Genomic DNA, 21,521 nt, shown 5'->3' on the forward strand with positions numbered 1-21,521 from the left:
CGGGCGCGCCGTCAACGCGCCGGCGGCTTGCCAAAGGCAAGCCCGTCTGCGCCCGTCCGCGCCCTGGGACCGGAAACCCTGCCCAAGCCGCGCAGATATCACCGAACCGTATAAGGTATGATTCAGAGTCCCTTATGAAGCTAATGCCCAATACAGAGGCTCCCTGCCTTCATTCCCTGTGTCCAAACAAAGCCATTAGGAAGTGCCCTCACTGTCACTTCGAACTTAGGCCTCCGCCAATACCAACGAAGATCCTCAGATCCCCTTTCAAAATGTTTCTCCTAAACTGTCGGTCCCTGACCAAACACGCTGTAGAAATGTTAATTCTCCTTGATAACCTCGACCCGGATGATATATTCCTGACGAAAACCTGGCTACGAGACGAGATTGACCTAGATATCAGCACCATACTACACGTGGCTGTGGAAGGGGGGAAGAGGAGGAGGATTAGGGATATTATTTAAAAACTGCTACCAATGCAGAGCCTGCCCAGCTGCAATACCGGACTGTGAAAGCATGAACTTCGCCTTAGACTTATCTGCCACTTCAACCTTCTCAGGACTACTCCTCTACCGCCCCCCGGGTCACATAGGAGAATTCATGAATTCCCTACCTTCGCCGAGTTAGCCATATCCTCACCACACCTTTCAGTATTGGGAGATATAAACATCCACTTAGACGACCCCACAGACCCCCTAGCAAAATCCTTTACAAACAACCTTGCAGCCCTCCAAATTTTTCAGAAGGGCTTCGATCCCACACATAATAAAGGCCATTTGCTAGACGCAGTCCTAAGCAACGACCAGAGGCTTGAGGTAGGGACTCCTGTCCCCCTCCCATGGTCTGACCACTCCCTGGTACCACTACTCTGGAAAACCCTGCGCACCCCCTCTGTCCCACCCCGGGCTATATTAAGGGGAAGGAACTGGATGAAGGTATCCGCCGATCAATGGGCTGACTCCCTCTCCGCAATCCCACTACCAACAGGAGAAGATCCAGACACTATCTACAAACACTATAATGAATGGGTACAGTCCGCCCTGGACGCGATAGTCCCTCTGAAACCTCTTAAAGAGAGAACCAAATCGAAAGAGTCACCTTGGTTCACCCCCAAACTAAAAGAGTTAAAACAAAACTGCAGGAAACTAGAGAGGACTTGGAGACACACACTTAGGGCGCACGACAAAAGCAGTTATCGAGAGGCTATCAAGAAATACAAAGCCGAAATTAAATCAGCACAGGCAACATTCTATCAGGAAATTACTAGATCGTCAGCCAATACCCCGAAGGAAATATTCCGGATAGCAAAATCCCTGATTAGTACCCCTCCCATCCCGTTTGACCCCAGCGAAGCCCAGAATCGCTGTGACAGTCAAGCAGAGTATTTCCATAAAAAGATCCAATCCATCTCCTCATCCTTTAAGCCCATCAAACAACATCCATCCAAAATAGATAACACCCCCTCAACTTCTGCTTGCCAGTTAGCGGACTTCCCGCCGCTTAAGGAAGACTCCCTTAAAACCCTAATGCTGAAAGTAACATCAGGATCCCCTACCGACCCTGCCCCTCCGCGACACCTACTAAAGGTGGCGGATACCATCAGACCAACCATCCTAAACATCATTAATTCATCAATCTCCACAGGGAAAGTGCAAAAGCCTGGAAATGTGCACAAGTCAGGGCCCTCTTGAAGAAGCCCAACCTTGACCCTGAAAAAATGGCCAACTACAGCCCGATCTCGCTCCTCCCCTGGATAAGCAAGCTGCTTGAGAAGCACATAAACACCATCTTGATGCATTATTTGGAAACCAACCACCTACTCCATGACTCGCAAGCCGGCTTCCGCCCACAACTGGGGACAGAGGCTGCCCTGCTGACTGTAACAGAACTAGCCCGGAAGCATATGGATCAAGGCGGCATCACAGCAATTATGCTATTAGATCTTAGTGCCGCCTTTGACACCGTAAACAGCAATATCCTAATCTCCCGTCTAGCACAGCTTGGAGTGGCGGGGAAGGCCATTACGTGGCTACGGTCCTTCCAGGAGGACCGCACGTTTCAGGTGGTAGAGGGGGCCACACATTCTAAAATCTGGCCCCTCAACCAGGGCGTACCTCAGGGCTCCTCCCTGAGCCCAACCCTTTTTAACGTGTACATGAAGCCGCTGGCAGGGATTGTGATCCCATTCGGTTTTGAAATCATAACCTACGCCGATGACACCCAACTAGTGGTAGCCTTGAACCAGCCTGGCAGCACCTCCCACAACCTGAGCAGCTGTCTTGAAGCTGTAACAAAATGGATGGCCTTGTCCCACCTAAAACTGAATGGGGACAAAACAGAGCTCATGTTTCTGGGGAACACAGCTGTACCAAGACCCACTATAGACTGGCCGACCTGCATGGGTACTCCGCCAGAGCCAAAAGATCACATCAATAGTCTAGGTGTATGGCTAGACGACACCTTAAGCTTCAACCAGCAAGCCACAATACTTTCCGCCACATGCTTCGGGCAGATGAGAATGTTGAGGAAAGTACTGCCTCTCCTCCCTTTTCAAGCCCGTAGGATAATGGTCCAGGCCATCGTCCTATCCCGCCTCGACTATGGGAACGCCCTTTACTTAGGTGCACCAATCAGCTCAACCAAGAAGCTTCAAGTAACCCAGAATGCGGCTGCACGCCTTCTTCTTGGACTCTCCCGACGAGATGCAGGCACTGCCGCCTTGAAGAAACTACACTGGCTGCCTATTTAGGCCAGGGTAAAAATCTGCTCCCTAGCTCCCCCCTACCACCCTCAGAGATCACTGCGCTCCAGCACAGCCTTTCTGGCCTCAAAGAATAAAATCAAAGCACGCTAGGTGGGACGGACGCTCCTTCTCCTGGAACGCTGCCTCTATATGGAATTCCTTGCCTCCCACGCTGCGTAGCCAGTCCAACTTACAAACATTCCGGAAAGAACTTAAAACATTTCTCTACCATTAAAGTAAGTCAGTAGACTCCTTGACCCAACTCTTCCACAGCGCTACGAGGCCTCCGGGTAGTAATGCGCTTTACAAAACCCAATTTCATTTCATTTCATTTCATTTCAACCTCGCAGCCAGCGAATTTCACACGTGGATCTCCAATTTCACGAACAAGCTCGCCCCGCTTCGCAACTCCAAAAGACACCGCCCCAGGAAAGCCACCTGGTTCACCACCGACCTCCAAGAAGCCAGATGCACCTGCAGATGTCTCGAGAAGAACTTAAGAAACAGCAAGACATCTGAAAACCACACCACCTACAAGAACGCCATGACGGAGTACCACCAGCGTCATCCAGGAATTCACCAAGCCCCCCCAGCGAAGCCACAGACATTACTCCTTCCAAGGACCTCTGCGATAAGCTCGAATCCTGCTTCCACCTGAAGATCAAAAACCTCTACGACAACTTCAACGACCAAACTCCTGACTCAGCAACCATCCCGCCCTCCGGCAACACCAGCCAGCCCACCATCTCCTCCTGGACCCCGGTCACGACCGAAGAGACCGCCTCGACAATGAAAGGCATCCACTCAGGGGGCCCCACAGACCCCTGCCCACCACACATCTATATCAGGGCCTGTGCCGCCATCGCACCTGAATTACGACGCACCATCAACCCCACCTTCGAGACCCGCACTTTCCCCGACGACTGGAAATGCACAGAAGTCAGACCCCTGCTCATGAAGCCCTCTGCGGACCCTACGGACCTCAAGAACTACTGGTCCATCTCGCTCCTCCCCTTCGTGGCAACCGTTGCTGAGAAGACCGTCAACGCATAACTAACTAGGTACCTCAAAGACAACCCCATCCTCGACCCTTCTCAATCCGGGTCCTGCAGCAACCACAGCACCAAGACCGCCCTACTCGCTGCCACGGACGACATCCGCACCTTCCTCAATCAAGGCCACACCGCAGCCCTGATCCTACTTGACCTGTCAGCAGCATTGGACACCGTCTCCCACCACACACTCGCCGCCGGACTACATGCCGCTGGCCTACAAGGAAACGCCCTCGACAGGATCCACTTGTTCCTCACCGGCAGAAGCCAAAGGATCAGACTGCCACCCTTCCTCTCCGAACCCAGGGAAATCAACTGCGGAGTACCCCAGTGATCATCGCTCAGCCCTACCCTATTCAACATCGACATGGCCTCCCCTCGCCGCCATTGTCAGACAGCACGGTCTCAGCATAGTGTCCTACACCAACGACACAGAGCTCCTCCTCTCCCTCACAAAGGACCCCACCACCACCAGACGCAATTTCCAGGAAGGAATGCAGGACGTCGCATCCTGGATGAGCAATAGCTGCCTGAAGCTCAACTACCCCATCAGCATGGAACAACAACTGGTGTCCCACCGCCCTTTGCACCCCTCCCACCCTTAGGGACCACGCCAGAAACCTCAGCATCGTACTCGACGCTTCCCTCTCCATGAACCGACAGGTCAACGCCATCGCCTCCAGCTGCTTCAACACCCTTTGCATCCTCTGCAAGACCTTCAAATGGATCACCCCCGAGTGAAGGAAGACAGTCACCCACGCTCTCATAACTAGCAGACTCGACTACAGAAACGCCCTCTACGTCGGCATCAACAAGTCTTTACTCCGCAAGCTCCAGACGATACAGAACACCGCAGCTAGAGTTGTCCTCTGCATCCCCCGACACAAAAACATCAGCCAACACCTCCAGAACCTCCAGTGGCTCCCCATCAAGAAGAGAATCACCTTGAAGATACTCACCCACGCCTATAACACCGGACCACAATAGATCAACGAGAGTATCACCTTCCATGTACCCAACAAAAATGTCCAATCCGCCAACCTCGTCCTCGCCGAAACCTCACCCATATGCAGAGCCAGAACAGAGCCTTCTCCTACATCGCGGCAAAGACCTGGAACGAGCTCCTGATCGACATCAGATGCGCCCCCTCCCTTAACGCTTTTAGGAAGGCCCTCAAGACCTGGCTCTTCGACTGAACCGATCTGCGGACCACCCACCCCTCCAGCACCTCGAGACCCTCACGGGTGAGTAGTGCACTTACAATTCCCTGATTGATTGATTGATTTCAGATCAGTATTCAAAACCTTTTAGGATGAAACCATCTTTCAGTGACACAAAGATTTATATCCTGTAATTCACTATTGAAAGAAGCAGAATCAAAGTTTTCAATATTTAAAACAATGTACTGTTGAAATCTTTCTTGTACCTACAAAAGGGTTCCTGAGCAGCCATAGGACCTAGCAACCAAAATCGATGAACCCCAGATCCATTCAACAAAAGTCCACTTCCAGATTGTTAGATTTTTATTAAAACCTCTCCCAGGGTAATACATTTTGTAATCAGAAGAGGTAGGGTTTCTAGAGTGAAACTGAAGGGGTATCATTGCTTCAAGGGCATGTGTCCTCCTGGTACACAGTGAGCACACATGGAAATGTTATGACTGCAGCTGACTCCACTCTGCTCCTCTGTTGCCAGTGGGGAGCCGGCTCTTCGGTTACTAGCTTTACCACCAGTGTGCTATCTATGTGCCATCATTTTGGGGTGCAAGTACCAGAAAGGCGAACGTTCACTTGTGCTGTGAGTAGAACAGGAGGAAGGTTCCTACAGTTGGGATAACAGGATGAAGGCTAGGTATTGTAGATTTATATTCAGCCCAGGCAGTCGGGACCAAATACTAGTGTTGAGCTCATGAGGACCCATACTCCAGCCCCCTCCGCCAGCACCGAATCTCCCCACCATCGCTATGCAACCGTGTTACAGTTCTTGTTCTCTTCGGAACGCCTCAATATCACCCCGTCTTGGTGCTCTAGAAAAATGGTCCAAATATACAAACCAGACAACATCAGGCCTGACCTGCTCCCTCCTTGTGCAGCTTTGATTTGGGACCTTTCTGTTGCTATGAATGATGGAGTCTTCCCAAGACACCTTCCTTGGTTTTTAATTTGAGTTTGCAAAATCACATGACGTCAATTTGTTAATCTGCCTGTTTCTCAGCTGCACATAGTCCCAAAAATACATATTTCTGCACATGATCTAAGAACTATAAACCAAATCATAGTGTTACAATGCTGGGCTGAGCGAGCTTTGTCTTATCAGATGTTTTCATGTCGGGTGAAAACCTCTCTCTAGGTCATTAAGGACACTCTCCCCAATCCTAAACGTTTCACCTGCAAATTACTGAATTCAAGTCAGGTTGTATAATTGGCACAATTGAAGAAAAACAAGAACAACACCCAGAATGCTTCAGGCAACAACACAACAGTCGAGCACTGGAAACGGTGGCCACATTCACCTGGACTATTGTGGCCTCCTATTTTCACAAACATGAAGGGAAGGGAGGTACTGCAAAGGTGGAGGAGTGTGGCTCAATGGTTAGAGCGGTCCTCGGAAGCTTGTTTCCGGTCCAGGGAAGACATGGCTTGGCAGTTCGGGCTGGACTGTTCCCATGAGGCACAGGGTCAGACTGATTTGCATATAGCCATGTCTGAACTGGGGTGTCAGAGTGGGCTAAAGAACGGTGATGGATCAAACCCAGATCTTTTGACTGGGTGTGAGTGTTTGATTGATTCAGATGCTCCGTCCATCACCACCCCCTTTTGTACCACTTTTGGCCGCCATAGGTGTGGCAGGGTATGCTCAGACGTGAGTCCCTTGCTCACTTTGCCACTGGATTCAAGCAAGCCGGGCTGAAGACGGCTGGAATGCCAGAAACCGGTCCTCGGTAGCTTGTTTCCGGTCCAGGGAAGACATGGCTTGGCAGTTCGGGCTGGACTGTTCCCATGAGGCACAGGGTCAGACTGATTTGCATATAGCCATGTCTGAACTGGGGTGACAGAGTGGGCTAAAGAACGGTGATGGATCAAACCCAGATCTTTTGACTGGGTGTGAGTGTTTGATTGATTCAGATGCTCCGTCCATCACCACCCCCTTTTGTACCGTCAATGGTTAGAGCGGCAGACCCTGATGCAGAGTTCTGGCCAGGGACCAGGGTTCGATTCCCGCCTCGGCGGGTTCTCGGCTCAATTTCCTCGGACTTGTTAATTCTCGCCTCGGTGCCTATTCTAATCACGGGCCCCACGCTGCAACTCTGGGCAATAGATTGCTTAGGCTCCACACCTGCCCCAAAAGCGCTAAGGATGCCTGGCTTCACACTGGGGGTGCCCAGGAGTGGACACTTCACAGGGAAAGCCAGGAGGGGTTCCACAGCGGTATGAGTATCAGCGCCAGGAAGCTGAATAGGCGACACCGCAAGGTGACCGTCTGGTGACAGTGCGCTCTATAAGTACCATGACATTTACATTTACAAGGCATATCCTCCATTACTTTAATCTCAAAGAAATGGTGTGCCGACGTGGTTGCATAGCTATTGCTCGCGAGGAATTTATTTTAAGGAAATGCAGTTGTTTAAGGATGGAAGCACATCTAACCAGAGATGGCTTGCTTCATCAAAGGGATCCTCCTCACATCGGTTGAAGTGATCACCAATTTGGGCTTCAGCCCTGAACAACCACGGAGGCTCAAAAGGATGGAAAACTAGAAGGTCCAATCCTGTCAACAAAGGGGACTAAATGATCTTGTCTAGGGGTAATGTATGAATTGGGTCAAGAGACGAACTGTTAAGAGTATCTCCTGGTGAACGGAGAATGTTAGTATGGTCGCCAATGGGAGGAGTTAAAACAATCAAGGGAATGATTCAACCCTTACAAGGTATTAGAACATGTTCCAGCCGTAATCGATCTGAAAGAAAGATTCATATGGTATTTGCCATGTAGGACCACAACTGTGATCATTGTCTTGTTTTATCCTGCTGCCCGTGCATACATTTTCAAGGGCACACACTTGACGCTGTAATACTATTGAAGTGGCTGAGGGCCTGATTTAGATACTGGCAGATGCGTTACTCCATCACAACGGTGACAGATATTCCGTCCGCCAAAATATTCCCATTTGAACACAAGCCTAGCCCAGATAGAAAGGAAACTGTCATTTTGTGAAGGTGGGGGCGTTTGCACTCATATAGTTACAAAGTTTTAGTTGGGCTGAGGGTAAGCTAGTGCTCTAGAGCACAACTTGCTATTCCTTTGGAAGAGGCGTGCCCTTATGATTTCATGTGACCTGGGGACAATGTATCAAGTCCTGATTTTGCAAGTTTAATTCCTGAATTACAGAACCTGTTGTTCTGTGTGTATGAAAGGGCGTAGAGGAAATTAAATATCAGTGTAGTTATGAGTACTAAAATACAAGCACTGGCTGGTGAGCATGTCAGAGAGTCTCCATGTGTGACGAGTGGCTTCATTCTAATTTTTTCTTGCCATTCTTGGACTTGTGCCAGTTTTATAATGGAAAGAGAAAGTTTTCAAATCCATGAGTGGAAAGAAAACAATACTGGAAAATTCATGGATGAATGTAGGAAATTTGGCATGGCTGTGGGGGAGGCTTGGCTGGAGGTTGCACAACATCAAGTTTAAACAAGCATTTGCAATGCAATAGGTCTTGCATATACGCATGTGTGAGCTACTGCATTGTAAATGACAATACCTTTTATTCATGTTTTGGTTTTTAAAACATAAATAAAAGGCTTTCTCATTTACAATGCTAATAGCTTAAACTCGCGTAAATGCGAGATCTACTGCATTGCAAATGCTTGTTTTATTTACGGGGAGATTCAGTGATTTGCCCAGAATCACAGGATGTTGAGTCGAAGTTGAGACTCAAACTTGGTTCCCCAGGTCCACAGAAACTGCACTACTGAAGTAGGAAATGTGGTTTGTGATTCATTTAGTAATGGAGCAAAGTGCTTTTGTAAAGGCGGTAAGGCATAGTGCTGCTTACAACATAAAACTTCGTTTGCACATGGGATGACATGAAACATCCACTTCCAAATTCTCTTAGCGAGTTAGCACAAATTGCTTCGCACAAAAACAAACCTCTTGAAAGCGAACTGACACTTAGCTAAAATTTCACTTGATGTGGACAAACATTTACAATAAAACGTAACGATCCTTGTGGGTAAACACTAATTGGAACAATGTCATCTACTGCATGATGCACAAGCTAAGAAATTAAGAGATGTTTATTATCGACTAACAAAGGCAAATGACAATAATTGAAGAACATGTGTAGGAGAGTAGGGTCTGCTTTCCTATGGTCACCCCACTTTTTGCTTTTTGCTTCACTGGTTTTCGACTTTAATGTGGCTGTGGGCCTGCTAATCAGACCCACAGCTCAGCTGTTCCTCTCTCTAAATTCACACCATGTACTTTAGGTACATCACCAATTGGGAAATGGGTCACTCTTATGAGTCCCTGTATAGTGTACCATAGGTACCCAGGGCATAGGTGCACCAAAGGACTACCAGGGGCTGCAGCATATCTTTTGCCACCCCTGGCTGGCCATCAAAACTGACACAACTGGCTGACCACTCAGCTGGGGCAAGGTTGTGTAATCACCCCTTCCTTAGATATAGTATTCCTATATCTAACCTTATATCTAGACACATATGCACCTATAAGTCACTCCTATGGCAGGCCTTAACAATCCTGGAGGCAGAGTGCTTGGTTTTATGTGAGATGAGGCTCTAGCATGAGCTGAGCCTGTCTGCAGCTTTCGGAACCATGTCCTTATAGCTGTTGTAGGATATAGCCATACCATATACTCTTAAGTGCAGTATGAGCCTCGCGGTTAAATGCTAACTTTGGTTTGGCTTTATCAAAACATGTCGTGTAAGGTGTCATACGCTTTGGAATACTACCCCCTCACCAGTTCTGGCGACGGGGGTAGCATTCCACCCTTCTAGAGGGAGAAGACATGTTGTTCCTACTAATCCCGGTTAAAGTTAACCAGAGCCTCAGCATCACAAAATGGATGCTGCTGCCACAGACACGAGTCTGACCTCCTGCTGCTGGGAGTCCTTCCAGCAAGGGAGGCTTGGACAATAGGTTTCCTGTCTTGGGAGGTGCTAGCACCAACCCAGACAGGCCATAGTGTATTGGGGCAGGGAGGGCTGAATGAAATGAGACACTGCCTGGGGCACACAACGTGTCCCATGCATAGTCCGGTTCAAAAAGGTGCTGGGGAACTCCAGCCCCAGCTCTGGCACGAAACTGGACAAAGTGAAAGGGGTGTAACCACCCCCTTCCCTGGTCTCACCCATAGGAGGGACCTAGCAGGTAATTCAGCCCCTAAATTTGGTATATAGGTAGGAGCCGAGTACCAAGACTTTAGATTTATCCTGACTGAAACTTGAAACGAAACTCTGGACCTTCGACGTTCTACCTGAAGATAGAAGACTGAAGAATCTCCCTTGTGGTCAAGGAGTGACCCCCCTGTGCAAGCAGGCACCATCAAGCAATCAACGGTTTGCTTTGTCGATGCTCCCGCCGGAGCCCAAGCACAGAGCCTGAGAAGACCCGGACTTCCAGACTTTCAACAGCCCGATCCACAGTCACAGCAGAGCTGAGACCCGTGGAGGCGACGAGAGACGTGGGACCAGCCATCTTGGAAAGCCAGCGAATTGCTTTCCATGCAACTTCTGAGGCACCCTCGAAGTTGTGCATTGGGGATTGAGAAGCCCCAGCCCCGAGCACCAACTGCATTGAATATCAGCCCTCCACACTCCACAAGTTCTATGTGGGGCCCTTCTGCATTTTCCTGCTCGGCGCTTCTGTCCGGTCACTTGCCCGTTGGCTAGTGGCCTCTGTGATGACGAACCTTTGAATTTACAGCGCTGGTCTGGTTGCTCCAGACTGGCCCCTGCTTCCCTGAAAAGGAGAAGCCCATCAGACCTTGCTGGTCTGATCCGGAAGCCATCTTCGATTCCTGCGTGGGTTGCCTTTGCCAACGCTTGTTGAATCCAATCCAGAAGCCGACACCGCCGATAGCGAGAGCCTTCGTCGTCGACACCTCTTGGTCCACGTGGCTGCAGTGTCAAGCTTCACGACATCACCTGATTGCTTCGCGACATCGCCTGGTTCCTTCCTGGTCACTGGCTAGTGACCCAGACTCTGTCCCCTCTGCTTTCAGGTACTCTTCATCCTCGATCCGCCCTTGGATCCAACCGGACACTTCCCTCCTGGTCGCCTGCAGCATCTTTCTTCACGGCTCCATAGGATTCAGCGACGAAACCCGACACACTTTGACACCTATGCATCTGCTTCCTGTGGGTGAGGTAACGCGAGTATTTCGGTACTCCTGTGGGTATTGACTATCCTAGTGTCCAAGTTTCAAGTAGCTTTCTCCTAGTCCATTCGGAAGTGCCCTAAAAGAACTAGTTTCCAATTCTTTCGTTCCCATTCTAACTCTATGGTAACTAACTCGCGTGTGTGTAAAGACACTGCACGTGCATCCCGTGGGCCTCCTGCTCCCTATCCTTTGGTAGTACAGCGTAGCCCCAGCGATTCTCCAGGCCCTAGGCCTATCCTTTGTTCGTGACATGGTTCTTATACCACTATTTTAGTATATGGTTTTACGTGCCCCATGGGCATTACTGTATTTTGTGCAACTTATTGTAAGATAATTAAGTATCTTGTTATGTGCTTGTGCCTCTGACCTCATAAAGAGTTCAGAGGATTAATTTAGTAATAAATACATATATATTTTATATATATAACCTGTGTGGTGTCCTTTCATTTGGTATTAAAGGTGTTACATATAGTAAAACAGCTGGCTTCACATGCCCTCTTGAGTTTAGCCTAAGACTGCTTTGTCCATGCTACCACTAGGATAGCTGGTCTATAAGGTTGACTTTACAACCATCATCATAAGGGTTGTTTGGACTGATACAGGGTGCCCACTAGAATAGTGGACATTACATATCAGGCCAACTTCTCACAACGTGTGTGCAGCAATGAAAATAAAAAGCGAGAATGCGAGCATCCAACAATGGCAAGTTACGGAGTCCCTCACGAGCGAAATCACTGCCACTGTTGGGTGCAAATCTCTGCTAGGGTGCAAACGGGCAGATCACCCAAAGTGCTGGAATAGAATGTTTCAACTTCCATAACTGACACAATCAGGTGCGGAGGAGACGCCACCTGGCCATTTCAAAGGTGATACTACTGCCTGCGAAACTTCATAGTTCAAGAACGCCCTTTTTGTTAAAAAGCCTCCAACAGCGTCTCTCAATGCTTGTTAGTGTGGGGCATAACCTCCTTGGCCATCACTTAAGTCACCCGAAATGAGGCTGATGTGCACTCAAACTACACTACCTGCTCGAAAGAACATTTGACAGACTTAGCGCCTCTCTATTTAACAATCTCTGACAAGTGAATGAAGACCTAGTGGTTTCTGCTAACAGATTTCTATGCCTCTCAAAGAACCAGCGTCACAAAGTTTTGTCAAGTCAGGAAGCCAGAATTTAAACTCAGATGTCCAGATTATAAACGAGCTCAACATCTTGTGATTCTGGGCAAACCGCTTACTCTCCTGGTGCCTAAAAAGAATGCGACCAGCAGCTTACGTAAAGCGCTCCTATACTTTTAGGTCACGTTTACGCTATATAAAACTGAGAAAGTAAGTGTTGTGCTACAGCTTTCGTAAGGAGTAGTAATTACCGCCCCTGAGTGGTGGCAGGCAATCCAGGTCGGAAACCGGCCCACTCCTGTTTCCAAATGCTTTGTATTTACTACTTGTGTGCGTGTCTGTTTAGGTAGGGTCTTCCAGGTGCCAGGAGCTCTACAGTACGCAGCTTTAAGAGCGGGAGTTGAGAATTTTATTTTTAAAGCAAGATGGCAGGAAAGTGCTGAAATCCTATATTGTAGAGTCGCGCTCTAGTCGCCGCACGCTTCGTGAAGACGCAGCACACGCGGCGGCCATTTTGGAGCTCGGAGTGCGAGCTCCAGTCGGGGAGCTTTCTCGGAGATCACCGGACGCCCGGCGCTCTCCTGCTATGTAGAGATAATAAATAAATATACTTTCCCCTCATCTCTTGCCTCCTGAGTATTTCTGGCAGTGGTAAAGCCTCATTACAGTGGAGACGAGGCTGGGAGTGGAAAAAAAAATCCAACATAAAGAAAATCGAGGAAGATACACAGAGAAGAACCCAGCAAGAAAAAAATAAGAGGAAGAAGTGGCACACACACAGCCAGGAGACCACCAAGAAGGGCGACAAGAGAAGCAAAGAGGAAAAGGAGCACGCAGAAGCAAACAGCAGGAGAGCGTGGCAGGGGCACAGGGCCAAGTGGAGTGAGCAGCAGAAGGAAACAGAAGAGCACCACGTACAGGGGCAGAGAGCGACAGGAGCAGGGAGCCAGGGATTTACCCCACAGTGACCCCATAGAGCAAGGAATAAGAGACTGAGGAGGGGACACTACTATAGGGGGCCAATCCAGGAGACAGCGCCCATACACCATTGAGGCCCTGGCAGAATCGGAGAGAAGCGGAGAAGGGGGCGCAGAGGGACCCCAACCGAACCAAGCGCAAAGTGAGTGCGCAAGCGCGCCGGGCAGCCCGAGAGGACAAGGAGCAGAACCAGAAAGACGCGCCGAAATGAGTGCGCAAGCGTCTTCACTCACGATGCCGATCCCGTTCTTGCCAAAGCCAGGAGAACCTCTAATGAAGTGGGAGGACTGGAGAGAGTACTTCATGAACTACATAGAGGTTCTGGAAGACGAGAATGGAGAAGCCTTCCCCAGTAAAAGGAAGAGGAGCATACTCCTACACAGCTTAGGTCCGGAAGGGATTAGAGTCTTTCAGAACCTTGTGCCCACCCCCAGACCAGCCACAGACGATGACGTATTCAGACACGCAATAGAAGATCTGAAAAACCACTATCGACCAGCAGTGTGCACATCCATTGATAGATACAATTTCCAGCAGAGGAAACAGGAAGCCGGCGAATCAATAGACGACTATGTCGCCGTGCTAAGGAAGCTGACGATAACGTGCAAATTCGGCGTCTTGCGCGACAAATTCATAAAGGACCAGATAGTCATGCACACCACCAATAAGTCTGTCCAAGACAACTTATGGGTGAATGGAGACGCCACGCTTAAGGAGGTGATAGCCATGGTGAAAAAGGCCGAATTGTCAAAAAGGTGCGCCGATGCAGCAAAGAGAGAACCTGTCCTGAGGCCCATGGTGAACAAAGTAGATGACGCAGAACCAACAGGAAGGAACAAAACCATGACGGTAGAGAGTAAGGGACCAAACAGATGGATGGGAAAACCCATACAGCAAAGGAAGCAGTACAGAGAAAGCACGAGCGCGTGCTACCGGTGCGGAAGCCAGTCCCATGCGGCCCACGACAAAAGACATCCGGCGTTCCGTGCGAAATGCCTGTTTTGTGGCATAGTAGGACACTACGAGAAGGTATGCCGCCTAAAAAGTGAGAATAACCACGGTGAAGTACGTGGCGCAAGATCCAGAGGAGGAAGAAGATAGAGAACAAGACGAAGAAGACAACGTACTGTGTGTGGATGGTCAAGTACTGGGCATCGATTGCAGACGCTCCCGCAAGCCACAATGTGACATGGTGATAGGGGGAGTGCAGCTTAAAATCGTAGTAGACTCAGGTTCCCTGTATACCATCGTCCAAAGAGCGGTGTGGAATGAAAACTTCAGACTCAGCCTAGGTCCACGACTAGAACCACTGGATATAACACCAGTCACGTACACAGGAGAGCTGATCCCGATGGTTGGTTACAGAGTCCTAACCTTTGAGTTCAATGGGCGGAGTGCAGAGTGCAAACTGTACGTAGCAGAGAAGGGGCCGTCGGTCCTGGGGTGGATGGACCAAGGTGACGTAGGCATACAGTTAGATCCAGGAGGAGACACGCAAGTGCTAATGACTGCCACTGAGCGTTGGCCGGACTTTGAGAAGATGAAGAGTGACTTCCCCAAGGTATTCAGCGGGAAGGTTGGCAAATTAGAAAAATTCACGCACCGGATAGACCTCAAGGAGAACTCCAAGCCAATTTCCCACAAAGTAAGGAACGTACCCATAGCAGTAAGAGAAGCAGTACAGCAGGAGTTGCACAGACTGGAAGAGAACGGAATCATTGAACCAATAAATTGTTCAGAGTGGCTGGCGCCCTTAGTGGTAGCAATGAAACATAACGGAAAGGTCCGCCTCTGTGTGGATTTAAGAGAATTGAATAAATGTATAGTTGTGGAAAAATTCCCGCTACCACGCATTGAAGAGATGTTGGCAAAGACTAAAGGAGTAAAGTGGTTCTCCACTATTGATCTCACTTCCGCCTATCACCAAATAGCTTTGCAACCCGCGAGCCGGAAACTGACATCGTTTATAACACCCTTCGGATGTTACCAATTGCGCCGCATGCCCTTTGGTCTCGCGTCGGCGGCGGCAGTGTTCCAGAAATTAATGCACCGCCTATTCAAAGACACTGACGGTGTTCAGTACTTCCAGGACGATATATTGTAGATGGGAAAAGATCTAAAGGATCATGATAGGAAGCTGGACAAGGTGCTTTGAGTCCTGGAAGACAACGGTCTAACGGCGGAGTGGGAGAAATGTCGTCTCAGAATGACCTCTGTCACATACCTGGGACATGAGATTGGAGATCATGGCATTACGCCTAAAAGGGTCAACGTGAAGGCGATCTGTGATGCCCCGGCACCAACCAGCAAAGAAGAGGTGAGATCTTTCTTAGGAATGGCGGAATATTACAGCAAATTTGTACAACATTGTGCCACTAAGACGCATCATCTGAGGCAACTCATTAGGGACAAAACAGTATTAACCTGGACAGAGGAGACACAAAAGGAATTTAATGCCCTGAAAAACGACATCAGCCACTTCATACCTCTACAAGGCTATGACCCCAAGGGCGGTCAGTGTTGACAACGGACGCCAGCGAAAAAGGACTGGGAGCAGTCCTCACGCAGGAAAGAAAGTATGGAACAATGGAAACCCTCAGCTTCGCATCAAGGGCTCTATCTCCCACAGAACAAAAATTTTGCGTAATAGAGAAGGAGATGCTGGCGGTAGTGTGGGCCATGGGGAAGTTCCGCCAGTTCCTATGGGGTACGAGGTTCCAACTCAAGACAGACCACAAACCGCTAGTCAAGGTCCTCACATCGAGCGGACACGCGAGCGCCACGCCACGCATTGCCAAGATGACGTTGAAACTGCTTGAGTACAGGTACGATGTAGAGTACATCCCAGGAACAAGAAACAAGATAGCGGACTACCTTAGTAGAGCTTCAGCAATGGAAGAAGCCACTGGCTGTGCGGAAGAAAGTGAGGAGATGGTGGCCTTAACAGAAGACCCGGAGAAAGTGATAAGTAACCCGGAGTGGACCGAAGCGTATGGAGAAGACCGGGACATCGAAGAGGTCAAAGAATGTATCCTACAAGGATGGCCAGAAAAGAAACGTTTACGGACAGCACTCAGGAAGTTCTACGAGGTGTGAGAGGAACTGTCTATAGACGACAAAGGCGTATTCTTGTACCGAGGGGACAAAGTAGTCCCACCGACAACACTGGTACCCCACCTGTTAGCAGTACTACACGAGGGGCACCTAGGAATCGTAAAGACTAAAATGAGAACAAAGCATATGTACTGGTGGCCAGGGATGGACATCCAGGTAGAAAGACACGTAAGGGACTGCGATCAGTGTCAAAGAGCAGACAAGATCATGACACCCCTAAGACCAGCTTTAGGGAAGTTTGCCAGCCCGATAAATCCCTGGGAGGAGGTGTCTGTAGACATTCTAGGACCTATATTAGACACCTTGGGCACGCCAAAATACCTATGCGTCCTCGTCGACAGGTACTCTTAGTGGCCAGAAGTGCACATTCAGGAAGAAATGGACACCGAAACAGTGCTCAGATTCCTTACATCTATCTTCCTTAGAGAAGGAATTCCCAGATCCATACTGAGCGACAATGGACCACAGTTGACCTCGGAGAAGTGGTACAAGTACATGGAGAGGAACGGCATCAAAACTAAACACACCTCCATATACCACCCCGCCGGAAATGGTCAAGTGGAGCGGTTTAATAGGGTCATAATGGGATCCATCCAAGCAGCCATCACAATGGGCAAAGTTTGGGAAAAGGAAGTCCAAAGTATGATGTGGGCCTACCGCATCACCCCCACAAGCACAGGGTATAGCCCCTTCCGGATTTTGAGAGGAAGAGACCCCTTCACTAAAGTCAACCTGGCGTGGAAGGAGAAGACAGTAACAAGCAAGTGGTCTCCAGCGGTGGTGCAGCATAATCTAGAGAAAGTCTAAAAGATATACTCTGAACATTATAACAGGAGAAGGAATGTGAAAAAACAGCCCTTGAGAGAGGGGAATGGGTTAGAGTCAAACTAGCAGTGCTGCGGAGAAAAGGGGTCAGCAAATACAGCCAACCTTTACAAGTAAAGGAAGTATACGACAGAGCAGCGCTGCTCAGCGACGGAAATGTGTGGACTCAAGACCGCATGTCCAAATGTAGTAAGATTCTACAATGGTCCCATGAAGAAAGTGGGAGGACATCACAAGACCAGATGCCAAAGGAAAAGGAAGAAATCGCACCGGAAAAAGAAGGAAATCCTGGAGCTGGTGGAAGCTGTGAGGAGTTGGGAGAAAGTAACATCCCCTCGGCAGGAGAACATCAAGGAGAGGAGAGTGAGACCCAGAGGAGAGAAAGGCCCGGTGGCCAAAGGGACAAGGTGGTGAGTCCAGCAGAGAACAGCCCCAGGGAAGTTCCCACTACTCCGGTAAGGCGCACACGAGCAGGTAGAGCGGTGGTGAGGCCTGCCCGATTCCGAGACTTTGAATTAGGAGAAGAAAAATAATGTACTTTGTGAGAGACTGCATGTTTTCCTTTGGTAATGAAAAAGGGGGAGATATGTAGAGTCGCGCTCTAGTCGCCGCGTGATGACGCAGCACGCGCGGCGGCCATTTTGGAGCTTGGAGCGCGAGCTCTAGTCGGGGAGCATTCTCGGAGAGCACCGGACGCCCGGCGCTCTCCTGCTATGTAGGGATTGATGGAGCAAGGATTCGCACGTAAAGCGACTTGCTTGTATTCATGAACCTTGAATAACAGTATTAATAAGTAACCAACATGTAAGACCTATTAAACTTTCCTTTTCCCCTACATACCGGGTGTCCGAGAGAAGCTTGCTTATGTGTTTACTAATATTAATACGCTTGCATCTAAAATGGCCGCTGCTACGCGGGGATTTAGACTGCGCATGCGTCGGTCATACCCATGTGACGTGACTTATTTGTTGTCTTGGTGGGAAACGGTTCATATCTGCGCACTAGAGCTAAAATGGCTGCTTTGTGTTCTCACATGCAAGAAGCTTGCACTGCTGCTTTTGCTAGGCTGTTCGTTCTGCTTAATCTTAATGCTATAGTTTACTATAAAGTAATGGGAATAGTGTAGAGATTCATGGTATACAGTGTATTCATTTATTCTGTGTTCTAAAACTGTTTCTTTTCCATTTTATGTTGCACTTCGAAACATGGCCTATTATCCTCTGCTGCACTCCATCTTGCTTGAAACTGCGTCTGCGAGAGATCCGCGAGTCTCCATAGCAGTGACCTTTGAAATCCAGCCAAGGAGCTGACTGACTGGGAAGATGCTCATGGGAACCTCACCTAATGAACTCTAGAGAAATACAATGTAATTGTAAATAGAACATCCATTGTTAGAAGGAATGAAGACGCCATGAGAATCTGAAATTGATGGGCGTGAACATAAATTTGAATAGGAGATGGCAAAAGTCTAAAATTTAGGTGGTGTGATGACCTGTCTTCTTCCTTTGTCCAATCAAAATTGGGGATTCCTACACTTGCAACATTTGGGGGGTGGTACACTGACCTGGATAATAGTATAACTAGCGTAGGTTTAGCTAGAGAAATCGTCTGACTTGTCCGAATAGCTGACCTGTCACTGACCCAACGCACTCAATAGCTGATTGAGAACAGAGGTGCTGCGGAGCACTCTGTCAGAAGACTCGCTGACCCAATCGGGACCTGAAGTGCTGGCGAAGCACTTTGCTGGGGATTTCGATAACCCAATCGGGGTTAGCTGCAGAGAGGGAGTAGTGCAGGCGTTGCAACTGAACTGCGGGTGCTGGTCTCAACTTTCGGTGGTCCGGTTCTGATCCAAATCTGGTTTTCCTGTCCTATCTCTGACCTGCACTTGCTGGCCTACTGGCGTTTGCAACTCTCTGGGTTTCTGTCCTTAACTGACCCGTGGCCAGGGTTGGTCTTCACACCGGTCTAGGTAAATATAAATCTGTGTGGGTAACGAATAGTAAATGTATTCCTTGACCCCATGGTTCCTCATAGGCCTAGAAAACCCTCCTTTTCTGAGGGAAAGTTTAGTCGCACAAAATGGTGGCCAGTAACTGCCATAACTGACACCTCAGGGAAAGGCGCCCATAGTATAGCATAGGGATGCTCTAGAACCTTCTAGCTGATTCTAGTAGCCTGAGGCCTGCCTATATAAAGGCCAGTGGGTGGGCAGCCATTTTGTGGTGACCCTGGAGAACTTACCTATCCCTGCTGAGTGGCATGTGGAAGGAGGGCCTACCAGGGAGGAGTTTTGTAAGGGCCAGAAGGAGTGCCTTACCGTTAAGGGACTGAGGCGACAGGCCGAAGCCCAGGAAGCAGGGAACGTTACTGGGAATTACCATATTTACTGGGAGGATGGACTCCTCTACAGTGAACCTAAGGCACCCGTGCACGGTTCATCACAGGCCTTGCTTGTCCCTCAACGTTACAGAGCCTTTCTTTTAGAACTGGCTCATGAAATTCCCTTGGCAGGACACTTAGGACAGATAAGACAAGACCTTTGCCCGGCTTGCCCCCCACTTTTACTGGCCTCAGATGAAAGTGGCATCTGACACATACTGTCCGACATGTGTATGCTGCCAAGCCAGTGGGAAAACAGGGGTGAAGCTGAAAGCTCCACTGGAACCACTTCCTGTCGTTAGCACCCCCTTTGAAAGGGTGGGCATCGACATTGTGGGGCCATTGGATCCGCCAACTACAGCTGCTCACAGGTTTATCCTGGTTCTGGTGGATCACGCCACACGGTACCCAGAGGCAATACCTTTGAGGACCATTACTGCACCTGCAGTGGCTAGGGCCCTGATGGGGATCTTTACCCGAGTGGGTTTCTCCAAGGAGGTTGTGTCCGACAGGGGGACAACTTCATGTCAGCATACATGCGGGCTATGTGGAAGGAGTGTGGAGTTACCTACCGGTTCACCACTCCTTAACACCCACAGACCAATGGTCTAGTGGAAAGGTTCAACAAGACCTTGAAAGGCATGATAAGAAGTCTGCCTGAGAGCCTGCGGAGGAAATGGGACGTCCTCCTACCCTGTCTATTGTTTTCCTACAGGGAAGTGGCACAGAAGGGAGTGGGCTTCAGCCCCTTCGAGCTTCTGTATGGGCACCCTGTGCGTGGACCTCTCAGCCTGGTGAAGGACGGATGGGAAAAGTCCCCCAGGAAGCTTCCCCAGGATGTGGTGAGCTACATGCTGGCTTTCCGGAGCCAAATGGCTAAGTTGTGGAAGCAAGCTTCGGACAACTTGGAAGCCAGCCAAGCAGTGATGAAAGAGTGGTATGACCACAACGCTCACCCGGTGGAGTTGGAGCCTGGCCAGAAAGTGTGGGTGATGGAACCTGGAGAGCTAAGTGCTCTCCAAGATCGCTGGACAGGCCCCTTTGAGGTGATGGAGAAGAAGGGAAAGGCCACCTACCTGGTGGATCTTAAGACCCCTTGATAGCCCCTACGGGTGCTGCACGCCAATCGCCTCAAACCCCACCATGAGAGGCCCGAGGTCATCTTGATGATGGTGACTGATGGAGCAGAGGAAGCGGAAAGCGAGCCTCTCCCTGATCTCTTTTCGTCTCAGGAAAAGGATGGGTCGGTGGAGGGAGTGATTCTCTCCCCATCCCTAACTCCTGAGCAGCGAGAGGACTGCCGCCAGGTCTTGGAGCAGTACTCATCGTTGTTCTCCCTTGTCCCGGGAAGGACCCACCTGTGTACCCATGATGTGGACACAGGAGACAGCCCACCAGTGAAGTCTAAGACCTACCGGCTGTCAGACAAGGTGAAGGCCAGCATCCACAGTGAATTTACCAAGATGCTGGAGCTAAGAGTCATTGAACCTTCTAGTAGCCCCATGTCCAGTCCGGTGGTTCTGGTACCAAAAGCTGCCCCACCGGGCACCACTCCAGAACTGAGGTTCTGTGTGGATTACCGGGGACTGAATTCAGTGACCAAGACTGATGCACATCCGATCCCTAGGGCGGATGAACTTATTGACCGGCTGGGAGCTGCCCAATACTTGAGTGCCTTTGACCTTACTTCAGGGTACTGGCAGATCTCTCTTACAGATGGAGTAAAGGAAAGGTCAGCCTTCTCCACACCTGAGGGCCACTACCAGTTCTGCGTAATGCCCTTTGGGCTCAAGAACGCCCCTGCCACCTTTCAGCGGCTGGTGAACCAGGTCCTCTCTGGGATGGAGGCTTTCTCCGCTGCATATCTGGATGACATTGCTGTCTTCAGTAGCAGTTGGGAGGATCAT

Source organism: Lissotriton helveticus, chromosome 1_1 (assembly GCF_964261635.1).
Source record: "Lissotriton helveticus chromosome 1_1, aLisHel1.1, whole genome shotgun sequence".
NCBI lineage: Eukaryota > Metazoa > Chordata > Amphibia > Caudata > Salamandridae > Lissotriton > Lissotriton helveticus.